Source organism: Ranitomeya imitator, chromosome 4, assembly GCF_032444005.1.
Source record: "Ranitomeya imitator isolate aRanImi1 chromosome 4, aRanImi1.pri, whole genome shotgun sequence".
Taxonomy (NCBI): domain Eukaryota; kingdom Metazoa; phylum Chordata; class Amphibia; order Anura; family Dendrobatidae; genus Ranitomeya; species Ranitomeya imitator.
In genome coordinates this window covers 363550936-363564437 of record NC_091285.1, presented here as the reverse complement: position 1 = coordinate 363564437, position 13502 = coordinate 363550936, and the positions used below count along the sequence as shown (strand labels likewise).

At 45.4% G+C, this 13502-nt stretch overlaps 1 protein-coding gene across 1 annotated transcript in view; it reads left to right on the top strand.

Annotated features, from left to right (window-relative positions):
- The window catches only part of GSAP (gamma-secretase activating protein), a 204143-nt gene that overhangs the window by 77338 nt on the left and 113303 nt on the right, over positions 1–13502 (top strand). The window lies entirely within an intron of this gene.

Here is a 13502-nt window from a genome sequence, read left to right as displayed (position 1 = left end):
GTCACAAATGCAAAGGTGCATGATATTTTGAGTTTGTACCATGGTGTTGGCCAGTGGCAGAGAATAGACTGTAAAAAATGGTCTCAAAGTTGTTGAAAAGATTCAGAGTGAAATATTTCAGTCCCATTACTCCAATTCCTATTTGTTTCAATGAGGTCTGACTGTGTTTTATTCTTAGCCTATCAATTCATATTACCGTAGATCCTTTTTGCCCCCTAAACCGCTACCTCTACTTCTTCATTCCAGTCATGTACTTTGTAAATGTGTCATTAGTAACCTAAGTCAATGCCTCATTTTGATTTAAATAAAAGAACTGCATGGCATATGCAAGTTACCTGTTTGTAGCCAAGGATACTCTCAAGAAACAATTCTGCACTCTAGTCCTTCGCGATCTGGTTTGGTTAATTCGCCTGGAAAAGAGCAAACCATAGTGAGGTCAGTTATGGCACAGCACCTTGACTTGTCTCCTAAGAGTCAATGCAAACTGGTAATTTTTGTATGACCTGCTCGGGTCGAAAATATTTCTAATAGCTGGCACCTGCAGCTCCTGTCACTACAAGATAAGTAAAGGTTAAAAGGTAAATCGAAAATCTCCTAGATGGAAGAAGAGATATGTTTAACCCCTTCCCGACCTTTGACGCAGCGTATTCATCATGAAAACCTGTACCAATCCGACCTGTGACGCAGCATATGCGTCATGGTCGGATTGCGCTCCTGCAGGCCGGGTGAAAGGGTTAACTATAATTTTACCCGACCTGCAGGGACCGGGGGAGTTGTACTTGAGCCCAGGGGGGTGGCTTCGCCCCCCCTCCTGGCTACGATCGCTCTGATTGGCTATTGAAAGTGATGTTTCACTTTCAATCAGAGCAATCGTAATTTTCCCGTCTCCCATGACAGCACACATGAGAGAGGGATCCGCCCAGTCGGGACAGGAAACCTACTGAAATAAAAGGGCGGTACCTCTCCCTCGCTTCAGTTGGGTTTCCTGTCCTGATGGGAACCCTTGTGCTGAATCACTGCGGTACTTTTTTTTATTTTTTATCGACTGTTGATTGAAGATCCACTTACCCACTCCCGTCCCGGCACTGGAAGCGCAGGCAGGACGCCTGTATGTCGGCCTTCGGGATGCTGGTAGCGCCGTCCGCAGATCCTTTGGCTCTCGCGCACGTGCGGGCGTCGGTCCAGCGCAGTCTGGATCTTTGGAGCCATTCTGTGGCTTCCACGCTGCTCTCTCCCCCTCTGCTGGGCGACTTCCGGGTGCGCGGCTGGCGTTCAGCGCAGAGCACACTGGGAATGGGCATGCCTGCGTGACGTCAGAGAGGCGCGCCGGATCCAAGATGGCGGCGCCCATGGATTGAAAACGCCGGTAATAATGTAAGCTTTCCGGCGGTATTCTGGAGGGGGAGAGGAGCAAATTTGGTACCGGAAGAGGCGGGGAGCGCTGTGGAAAGACCCCTTATTAAGGGGGTGGCTACACAAAATCGCTGCTCATTTCCATACAATTCCAGAGATGGAGGGTATGGAGCAGCAGCAGCAGCTATTACTGCAGCAGCAGCAAGAGCCCTTATCAGGCGATACACCTGCTCACCATCATGCCAAGAAAAACAGCCGCTCAAGTGGAAGGAGCAGCAATCGTCCTAGTCGGACGTCTAAGGACTCTTCAGCATCCAGGAGGAATGTTCCCCGTGCTCCCAGTCCGCCTCGGAATCCGGTACCTTTTATGGTCAGCGGGTGGTGAGTGATCTACGTGAATGTCACCCTGGTGGTAATGGGCTACATTTTCTGTTTACTTGGCAGGCGCCGAGGAAGGCTAGCTCCAAGGCAAAGAATAAGGAATGTGCCCTCTGTAAAATTCCGTTGGCAGTCCAGTGGCAGAAAAGCCTTTGTGTAGATTGCATTCAAAAGACTATCCAGGAAGAGACCCCTGACTTTGCCTCTAGTCTTAGAGCAATAATCAGAGCCGAAGTGCAGGACTCTGTTAAAGCAGCCCTTAAAAAAAGGGTAGTAAACACACTGAACCAGTTTCGGCTTCTGAGGTGTCTCCTTCTGAGGAGGAATATCAAGAGGAACCGTTATCTCCCTGCTCCTCTTCCTCTAAGTCCTCTGGCTCCTCTTCTGATAGTGATGTGGGGGGCCGTCCGTGCTTTCTTACTGAGAACACGGACAAGCTAGTAAAAGCTGTCAGAGCTTCAATGGGCCTTAAAGATGAGAAAGTGGTCAAGTCCTTGGAGGACATAATGTTTGGGGGTTTAGAGGAAAAGCAAAAAGCGCACCTTTCCAGTGAATTCCCGAATTAAGGCCCTTATAGAAAAAGAGTGGAGGAAGCCAGAAAAATCGGGTAATCTTCCCTCAGCTTCTAAAAGACGTTACCCCTTTGAGGACAAAGATTCAGAGACTTGGGATAAGGTTCCGAAAATCGATGGTGCGGTTGCTAGGTCGTCTAAAAAGTTGTCCCTTCCCTTAGAAGACTCTGGGGTATTAAGGGATCCCTTAGATAAAAAAGCGGATGGATTCCTAAGACACACCTGGGAAGCAACCGCAGGGGGCTTGAAACCAGCAATCGCAGGGACCTGTGTCTCTCGCTCCCTTATTGTCTGGCTGCAGCAGATAGAGGAGCAACTGAAGTCTAAAGCCCCGAGAGATGAAATTCTAACGAATGTAACTTTGGCTAAGGGTGCAGCTGCCTTCGTAGCGGATTCCTCAGCAGACTCCGTAAGGCTGGCAGCTAGGGCCGCAAGTTTATCCAATGCGGCTAGACGTGCTCTCTGGTTGAAGGGGTGCCCGGGTGATTTACCTTCAAAAAATAGACTTTGTTCTATACCATGTGACGGCCATTTCCTCTTCGGTCAAAAGTTGGAAGACATTTTAGAGAAAGCAGTCCTGTGGACTTTAGAAGGCCTTATTTTCGGAGGGGCAAATTTAGTAGGGGCCGCCCCCCGGGAGATAGAAGAAATTGGGACTCCAGAGACAGGAAGGGATCTGGATATATGTTTAAAGGTCCCTCAACATCGGCAAAAAAGCCCTACCAATGACGCCAGGCCGGAGGTGGGGGGAAGGCTTTCATCATTTCTCCCAGCCTGGGTAGACATCTCCCCCAGTCATTGGACTCTAAAAGTCATCAAACACGGCCTAAAAATAGATTTTGTTTTTCCACCGTGACAAACTTTTGTTTTAACGCCTCAAAGAAAAACCCCGGAGGAGCAGCTAGCCTTGGAGGCAGAGGTACTGGAGCTCGTATCAAAGCGGGTTCTAGTGGAGGTCCCGGGGGAAGAGCAGGGAAAAGGTTTTTACTCCCCTCTTTTTTTGATACGAAACCGGGGCGGGTCTCTGAGAACTATTGTCAATTTAAAAAATCTAAATCGGTCAGTAGTAAACTGCTCCTTCAAAATGGAGTCGGTGAATACGGCAATAAAACTCTTGTTCCCAGGTTGCTTCATGGCAGCCATAGACCTAAAGGACGCTTATTACCACGTCCCAATTCATCAAGACTACCAAAAATTCCTAAGAGTGGCGGTTTATGTCCAAGGTTGTCTCAGGCACTATCAGTATGTTACCCTACCATTCGGCCTATCAATAGCACCGAGAATTTTTACAAAGCTAATGTCAGAGGTCATGTCCTTCCTCCGCTCTCAGAATGTAGTTATAGTTCCGTATCTGGACGACTTCCTTATAATAGGGAACTCATCAACACATTGCCAGGCACAAATAAAGCAAGTCATATCAACGCTACAGCGGTTGGGGTGGAAAATAAATCTTGCCAAGTCAAGGTTGACGCCGGAGCTAGTGCAATCCTTTCTGGGTTTAGTTCTGGACTCCAGGAGTCAGCTTTGTCTTTTACCAGAAAACAAGCTGGTCAAAATTCAAAATCTTGTAGAGTCGGCAATTCATCACCCCGTAATGACATTGAGAAAGGCAATGTCCCTGTTGGGTTCTCTGACGTCCTGTATACCTGCAGTAAGATGGGCACAGTTCCATCTAAGACAGTTACAATGGGAGGTCCTGTCAGCGCAGAGGTGGTTAAAAGGGCATTTAGAGGGGAAGCTACGCCTTTCATTGGAGGTAACAGATTCCCTAAAATGGTGGGCCGTGTGAGATCATTTGACATCAGGGGTCCAGTGGATAACTCCGATAGATCAGATCATCACCACAGATGCAAGCTGTTCAGGATGGGGAGCTCATTTGGGGACACTCTCAGTTCAGGGATCTTGGTCCCAATTGGATTCACAACAGGCGTCAAACCTAAGAGAGTTATGGGCTGTAGAGAAAGCTGTAAAACCTTTCCTTCCCATCCTCCAGGGTCATCATACCAGGGTCATGTCAGACAATCACGCAGTAGTCGCATATATCAATCACCAAGGGGGGACGAGATCCCCTTCCCTGATGAAGTCAGCGTCTGTCCTCCTACAACTAGCGGAGCGCCACCTACTATCCCTCTCGGCTCTCCACATAAAGGGAGTCGAGAATACAAAAGCAGACTACCTAAGTCGCAAAACACTGAAATAAGGAGAGTGGTCTTTGAATCCCCAGGTGTTTCAACAAATAGTGCAGGCTAGGGGCTTACCTGTGATAGATTTATTTGCCACCCTAAACAACAGGAAGGTAGAGAGCTTCTGTTCATTAGACCCAAGAGAAAAACCCTTCGCGGTAGATGCTCTCCAAATACAATGGAATTTCAGTCTCGCATATGGGTTTCCACCAATAGCGATGATTCCGACGGTAGTAAGAAAGATCAGAATGGAGCAGGCGAGAGTAATTTTGATTGCTCCATTTTGGCCAAAGAGACCTTGGTTCTCCCTCCTGAGACAAATGTCAGTGACCGATCCATGGATTCTGCCAGAAATTCCAGACCTGCTTACTCAGGGTCCAATATGCCACTCTCAAGTGAAGGGCTTCCATCTTGCAGCCTGGAATTTGAGAGGGCATTACTGAGTAGGTAGGGGTTTTCACCAGGGTTAGTCTCCACCCTGTTGAAAAGTAGAAAACCAGTTACATCAAGGATATATGGCAGAACATGGAAAAAGTTTCTAGATTTTTCGGGGCAACCTTTAGGGGACAAGGCTCCTGTGGGTACTATTTTAGAATTTTTACAGGCGGGGTTGCAATTAGGATTAGCAACTAATACGTTCAAGGTACAAGTGTCTGCATTAGGAGCCTTGTATAACTGTAATCTGGCCTCCAATAGATGGGTGTCCCGCTTTATTAAATCTTGTAGTAGGTCTAGACCAGTGGTAATTCAGAGGGTTCCTCCATGGGATTTAAATCTGGTGTTAGAAGCTCTGACTAGTGATCCGTTTGAACCCTTGCAGGAGTCATCAATAAAAATACTTACGCTTAAGACAGTACTTCTGGTAGCGTTGACATCAGCCCGTAGGGTGAGTGACTTGCAAGCCCTGTCCATCTCCCCTCCTTACACACAGATATTTGATGACAGAGTAGTGCTCAGACCAGATCCGGCATATCTGCCGAAGGTAGTACTTAAGTTCCATAGGAGTCAAGAAATTGTGTTGCCCTCTTTCTGTGATAATCCCAAGAACCCAGGGGAAGAGAAATTTCATACGCTTGACGTAAGAAGAGCTATTTTGCAGTATATATCTCTGACTAGTCAGTGGAGGAAGGATCAATCCTTATTTATAGCTTTCCAGGGTAGCAGGAAGGGATATGGGGTATCCAAGGGTACTATTGCTAGGTGGATTAGGGAGGCCATTTCCTTATCCTATGCTTCTCGTGGTGCCCCGATCCCTGAAGGCATCAAGGCTCACTCCACCAGAGCCGTGGCTTCTTCCTGGGCAGAAAAAGCAGAGGTATCGATTGATCAAATTTGTAAGGCCGCTACCTGGTCCTCACCGTCTACCTTCTTTAGACACTACCGGCTAGATCTATCCTCCTCAACTGACCTTACCTTTGATAGAAGGGTGCTGCAAGCGGTGGTCCCTCCCTAAGGTGTTTCTTTCTCCAAAAATCTCTCATGTGTGCTGTCATGGGAGACGGGAAAACACCAAGGTTACTTACTGGTAGCCGGTTTTTCCGGAGCCCATGACAGCACCTGTATATTCCCTCCCTTTTTTCACCCTTTGGTGTGCACTTTTAGTTGGGTGTTTTTGTTATTATTATAATGTGGTGGTGGTTTACCATGTGTACTAACCAAGGAGGCCTCTCATGCTCTGAAAACCAACTGAAGCGAGGGAGAGGTACCGCCCTTTTATTTCAGTAGGTTTCCTGTCCCGACTGGGCGGATCCCTCTCTCATGTGTGCTGTCATGGGCTCCGGAAAAACCGGCTACCAGTAAGTAACCTTGGTGTATTTCACCAATGAAAATTGGTGAAATATTACAATCCAGCCATGGCCGATGCTGCAATAGAGATCGCGATCTGCCCCCCGCCACCGATCTCCTCTCCTCTGTCCTCCGTCCTGTCATTTGCTGTCCCCCGCTCCCCTCCGTCCTCCTGTCCGCTCCTTCCGCAGTCCGATCTCCCCCCCCCCCCGCGCTGTCTGATCCCCCCCTCCTCATACTTACAGACCTCCTGTGTCCCTCCCGGTGTCCGTCCATCTGTTCCATGGGCGCTGCCATCTTCCAAAATGGCGGGCGCATGCACAGTGCGCCCGCCGAATCTGCCAGCCGGCAGATTCATTACAGGTACATTTTGATCGCTGTGATAGCTTCTATCACAGCGATCAAAATAAAAATAATAATAAATAAACCCCCTCCTTTATCACCCCCATAGATAGGGACAATAATAAAATAAAAAAAATATATATATTTTTTTGCCCCACTAGGGTTAGGGTTAGGGCTAGAATTAGGTTTAGAACTAGGGTTAGGGTTAGAATTAGGCTATGTGCACACGGTGCGGATTTGGCTGCAGATCCGGAGCGGATTGGCCTCTGCGGATTCGTAGCCGTTTTCCATCAGGTTTACAGTACCATGTAAACTTATGGAAAACCAAATCCGCTGTGCCCATGGTGCGGAAAATACCGCGCGGAAACGCTGTGTTGTATTTTCCGCAGCATGTCAAGTCTTTGTGCGGATTCCGCAGCAATTTACACCTGTTCCTCAATAGGAATCTACAGGTGAAATCCACACAAAAAACACTGGAAATCCGCGGTAAATCCGCAGGTAAAACGCAGGTAAAAATGGTGCGGAAAAATCTCACACGAATCCGTAACGTGGGCACATAGTCTTAGGGTTAGGGTTGGAATTAGGGCTAGGGTTGGAAATAGGGTTAAGATTAGGCTAGGGTTAGGGTTAGGGGTGTGTTGGGGTTAGGGTTGGGATTAGGGTTAGGGTTAGGGTTGGGATTAGGGTTAGGGGTGTGTTGAAGTTAGGGTTGTGGTTAGGGGTGTGTTGGGGTTAGGGTTGTGATTAGGGTTATGGCTAGAGTTGGGATTAGGGTTAGAGGTGTGTTGGGTTAGATTGGAGTTAGAATTGAGGGGTTTCCACTGTTTAGACACATCAGGGGTCTCCAAACGCAACATGGCGCCACCATTGATTCCAGTCAATCTTGCATTCAAAAAGTCAAATGGTGCTCCCTCCCTTCTGAGTTCCGACGTGCGCCCAAACAGTGGTTTACCCCCACATATGGGGTATCAGCGTACTCAGGACAAACTGGACAACAACTTTTCGGGTCCAATTTCTCCTGTTACTCTTGTGAAAATAAAAAATTATGGGCTAAAAAATAATTTTTGAGGAAAGAAAAATGATTTTTTATTTTCACGGCTCTGCGTTATAAACTTCTGTGAAGCACTTGAGGGTTTAAAGTGGTCACCGCACATCTAGATTAGTTCCATGGGAGGTCTAGTTTCCAAAATGGGGTCACATGTGGGAGAGCTCCAGTGTTTAGGCACACAGGGGCTCTCCAAACGCGACATGGAGTCCGCTAACGATTGGAGCTAATTTTTAATTCAAAAAGTCAAATGGCGCTCCTTCCCTTCCGAGCCCTACCGTGTGCCCAAACAGTGGTTTACCCCCACATGTGAGGTATCAGTGTACTCAGGAGAAATTGCCCAAGAAATTTTAGGATCCATTTTATCCTGTTGCCCATGTGGAAATGAACAAATTGAGGCTAAAATAGATTTTTTGTGAAAAAAAAAGAAGTACTTTTTCATTTTTACGGATCAATTTGTGAAGCACCTGGGGGTTCAAAGTGCTCACTATGCATCTAGATAAGTTCCTTGGGGGGTCTAGTTTCTAAAATGGGGTCACATGTGGGGGAGCTCCAATGTTTAGACACACAGGGGCTCTCCAAACGCGACATGGTGTCCGCTAATGATTGGAGCTAATTTTTCATTCAAAAGTCAAATGGCGCTCCTTCCCTTCCAGCGTGCGCCCAAACAGTGGTTCCCCCCCACATACGGGGTATCGGCGTACTCAGGACAAATTGTACAATAACTTTTGGTGTCCAGTTTCTCTTTTTACCCTTGGGAAAATAAAAAAATTGTTGCTAAAACATCATTTTTGTGACTAAAAAGTTAAATGTTCATTTTTTCCTTCCATGTTGCTTCTGCTGCTGTGAAGCACCTGAAGGGTTAATAAACTTCTTGAATGTGGTTTTGAGTACCTTGAGGGGTGCAGTTTTTAGAATGGTGTCACTTTTGGGTATTTTGAGCCATATAGACCCGTCAAACTGACTTCAAATATGAGTTGGTCCCTAAAAATAATGGTTTTGTAAATTTTGTTGTAAAAATGATTAATCGCTGGTCAAATTTTAACCCTTATAACTTCCTGGCAAAATAAAAAATTTTTTCCAAAATTGTGCTGATGTAAAGTAGACATGTGGGTAATGCTATTTATTAACTATTTTGTGTCACATAACTCTCTTGTTTAACAGAGTACAAATTCAAAATTTGAAAATTGCGAAATTTTCAAAATTTTAGCCAAATTTCCACTTTTTTCACAAATAAACGCAAACATTATTAACCTAAGTTTACCACTAATATGAAGCCCAAATATGTCATGAAAAAACAGTCTCAGAACCGTTAGGATTCGTTGAAGCGTTCCTGAGTTATTACCTCATAAAGGGACACTGGTCAGAATTGCAAAAAACGGCCAGGTCATTAAGGTCAAAATAGGCTGGGTCATGAAGGGGTTAAGTTATATATGAGATTATGTGTAACATACCTTGTATAAAGGTACTAAAATTAAGTGCTTTTAGTTTGAAGTCCAGAACAGGAGTGAGATTGTTTGTATGTTATGCTTACATAGGAATTGTTACACTGATGCATTGTAGCAAATTCTCAGATGAGAGAATATCAATGTCACCTGAGAGAGTAGGGACCACCCCTATTACTGGACAGGAAGCCAAGAGCCAAAAATTAAAAAAAGCAACTCCCACTTCCTCCGTAAATGTGTTTTTTGTCCTTTTGATGTACACTACCGTTCAAAAGTTTAGGGTCACTTAGAAATTTCCTTATTTCTGAAAGAAAAGCACAGGTTTTTTCCAGTGAAGCTAACATTAAATGATTCAGAAATGCACTCTATACATTGTTAATGTGGTAAATGACTATTCTTGCTGCAAACGTCTGGCTTGTAATGCAATATCTTCATAGGTGTATATAGGCCCATTTCCAACAACCATCACTCCAGTGTTTTTATGATACTTTGTGTTTGCTAACTGTTTAAGAAGGCTAATGGATGGTTAGAATACCCTTGAAAACCCTTGTGCAAGTATGTTAGCACATCTGAAACAGTTTGGCTGATTAGAGAACCTATAAACCTGACCTTCCTTTGAGCTAGTTGAGAATCTGGAGCATTACATTTGTTGGTTCCATTAAACTCTAAAAATAGCCAGAAAAAAGAACTTTGATGTGAAACAGTCTATTCTTAGAAATGAAGGCTATTCCATATGATAAATTGCCCAGAAACTGAAGATTTCCTTCAACTGTGTGTACTACTCCCTTCAGAGGAGAGCACAAACAGGCTCTAACCAGAGTAGAAAGAGAAGTGGAAGGCCCCGCTGCACAACTGAGCAACAACACAAGTACATTAGAGTCTGTAGTTGAGAAATCGACGCCTCACATGTCTTCAACTGGCAGCTTCATTAAATAGTACACGCAAAACGCCAGTGTCAACGTCTACAGTGAAGAGGCGACTCCGGGATGCTGGCCTTCAGGGCAGAGTGGCAAAGAAAAAGTCATATCTGAGACTGGCTAATAAAAGGAAAAGATTAATATGGGCAAAAGAACACAGACATTGGACAGAGGAAGATTGGAAAAAATGTTATGGACAGATGAATCCAAGTTTGAGGTGTTTGGATCACACAGAAGAACATTTGTGAGACGCAGAACAACTGAAAAGATGCTGGAAGAGTGCCTGACGCCATCTGTCAAGCATGGTGGAGGTAATGTAGTGGTCTGGGGTTGCTTTGGGGCTGGTAAAGTGGGAGATTTGTACAAGGTAAAAGGGATATTGAATAAGGAAGGCTATCACTCCATTTTGTAACGCAATGCCATACCCTGTGGACAGCGCTTGATTGGAGCCAGTTTCATCCTACAACAGGACAATGACCCAAAGCACACCTCCAAATTATGCAATAACTATTTAGGGAAGAAGCAGGCAGCTGGTATTCTATCTGTAATGGAGTGGCCAGCGCAATCACCAGATCTCAACCCCATTGAGCTGTGGTGGGAGCAGCTTGACCGTATGGTACGCCAAAAGTGCCCATCAAGCCAAACCAACTTGTGGGAAGGGCTTCTGGAAGCATGTGGTGAAATTTCTCCAGATTACCTCAGCAAATTAACTGCTAGAATGCCAAAGGTCTGCAATGCTGTAATTGCTGCAAAGGGAGCATTCTTTGACGAAAGCAAAGTTTGAAGGAGAAAATTATTTCAAATAAAAATCTTTTTTTCGAACCTTGTCAATGTCTGGACTAGATTTTCAATTAATTTGGCAACTCATTTGATTAATAAAAGTATGAGTTTTAATGGAAAACACAAAATTGTCTGGGTGACCGTAAACTTTTGAACGGTAGTGTAGGAGCCTTGAGCACACGGCTGAAGCAGTCATGGATCATAAAACATGTTAGCAGGTTCTATAGCAACCTCTAGTTAGAATGGCAGTGAGTTCAGGGGCCCAGTTGGGCACTTAAATGCTAACATTAGTCTGGGAGAATCTACATTTAATGATTCATTACCTACCTATATTTGATGTCTGGCCTAGGGCCTTGTGATTAAGTAGCTCAAGCCTGGCCTGGGTGGCCTGCAGCCTGGCCCTTCTCATTTAGGTGCTGTGGCTTAGTTGGCTAAAGAGTCTATCTTGTCAACAGATCCTGTGTTCGATTCTTTGTAAAGCCTTGCATATTGCTTGTATATTGAACCTAATCTCTGGCCTCCTAGCTTGTGTATTGAGCCTCATATCTAGCCTCATATCTTGTGTATTGAGCCTGCTACCTCTCGACTGGTCTCATGTCTTATGTGTTGAGCCTTATGACTGGCCTGATATCTTGTAATGAGCCTGCCGCATCATGTCTTGTTTATTGAGCCTGCCGACTTTGGTAGGATCTCATGTGTCATGCTCCCTCAAGTCTCGTAATTGGCCTGCCTGGAGGTTTCCAGGCCGCTTCATAAATGAGAAACAGCCTGCCACCTTAGGTCTAGGATTTTCCTTGGTTGTCTACCTCACTGTAGGACTTGATGGGGCCTTCGGTTGAGTGTGACTTTCAGTGGTATGGACAACATGGGGGCTGTGGATTTCGCCTGGTTAGCCAACCGACATGGAGTTCAAAGGTCTGTTTTCACTACTGTCTCAAAACTTCACTACCCTTTACTCTCAATATTGCTGATATTGGTAAGATTGACTTCTGGCGCTGCCCTCTGTCTGTGGTGATTTTATTAAATGACAAGAAAGGGCCTTAATAAAATACAGGTCTGCATTTAACATATATGTCCCAGTTGTCCTCTTGGTAAGGGGTGTAAATGATGGAACTAATCAGAATTAAAGTCCAGTTAATCTTCTGGGTCTGGAGTCATAACTTGACTGGTTGGCATTAAAGTTGGTTCCTGGTTATCCTTCTAGTGGGATTTGTAGCTTAGACATTGCTAATCTAAACAAAACCAGCTTAAGTCCAGTCGGTCCTCCCAGTCTGGGAGCATAAGATGGATTCTAAAATGGAATCTGATAAACCTCTACAACTCAGTTTATCTTTCTAGTTGGAGCTGTAAGATGGATATGGCTACGCTAAGCTGAATAAAACCACCCTTCGTGTAGATAAGGCTCCTAGTTGGAGTCTCAAAATGTCTTTCTGGACTCTAAAGGCCCCTTCACATTAAGCGACGCTGCAGCGATACCGACAACGATCCAGATCGCTGCAGCGTCACCGTATGGTCGCTGGAGAGCTGTCACACAGACCGCTCTCCAGCGACCAACGATGCCGGTAACCAGGGTAAACATCGGGTAACTAAGCGCAGGGCCGCGCTTAGTAACCCGATGTTTACCCTGGTTACCATCCTAAAAGTAAAAAAAAACAAACGCTACATACTTACCTACCGCTGTCTGTCCTCCAGCGCTGTGCTCTGCTCTCCTCCTGTACTGTCTGTGTGAGCACAGCGGCCAGAAAGCAGAGCGGTGACGTCACCGCTCTGCTTTCCGGCTGACCGACGCTCACAGACAGTACAGGAGGAGTGCAGAGCACAGCGCTGGAGGCAGACAGCTGTAGGTAAGTATGTAGTGTTTGTTTTTTTTTACTTTTAGGATGGTAACCAGGGTAAACATCGGGTTACTAAGCGCGGCCCTGCACTTAGTTACCCGATGTTTACCCTGGTTACCAGTGAAGACATCGCTGGATCGGTGTCACACACGCCGATCCAGCGATGTCAGCAGGAGTCCAGCGACGAAATAAAGTTCTGGACTTTATTCAGCGACCAACGATGGCACAGCAGGGGCCTGATCGTTGGTCGCTGTCACACATAATGATTTCATTAACGATATCGTTGCTACGTCACAAAAAGCAACGATATCGTTAACGATATCGTTATGTGTGAAGGTACCTTAAGTGATTAAAAGCTCACTACCCCAATCTATTTCCCGGGTTTGGAGTGGTCAGATGAACTTGATTGTGCCAAGTCCAGCGGCACCATACCAGTCTGAAAAAATTGAATGGTCCAGCTTCCATGAAGGCTTCAATTTATTGAAAAAGATTAAAATAACATGATAACAATGACCACAGTGGTTTGCCCTCCTAAGGGAGGTGCGAGCTGGACTCGCTGGTATGGAACTGACAAATCATCAATATCACAGTCTATCCTCCTCCTAATAAATGGCAGAAAGACCTGGTTATAGCGGATCTGGTAAAAATATTTCAAAACCAGTGTATCCTCCTGGTAAAAGTGGGAAAATAGACTGACCCGAAATTATGTCGGTGGAGCCAATATACGCAATAAGTATTTTGATATTGAACTGGTAGATTCAACTAAGTGATGAGTTGGTTAAATATCCAGTTGGTACGCTCTTGGACAGACAAAATGGCAACTCTGCAATAAACTTATACAAAGAGGAATTGATGGATGAGTTAAAG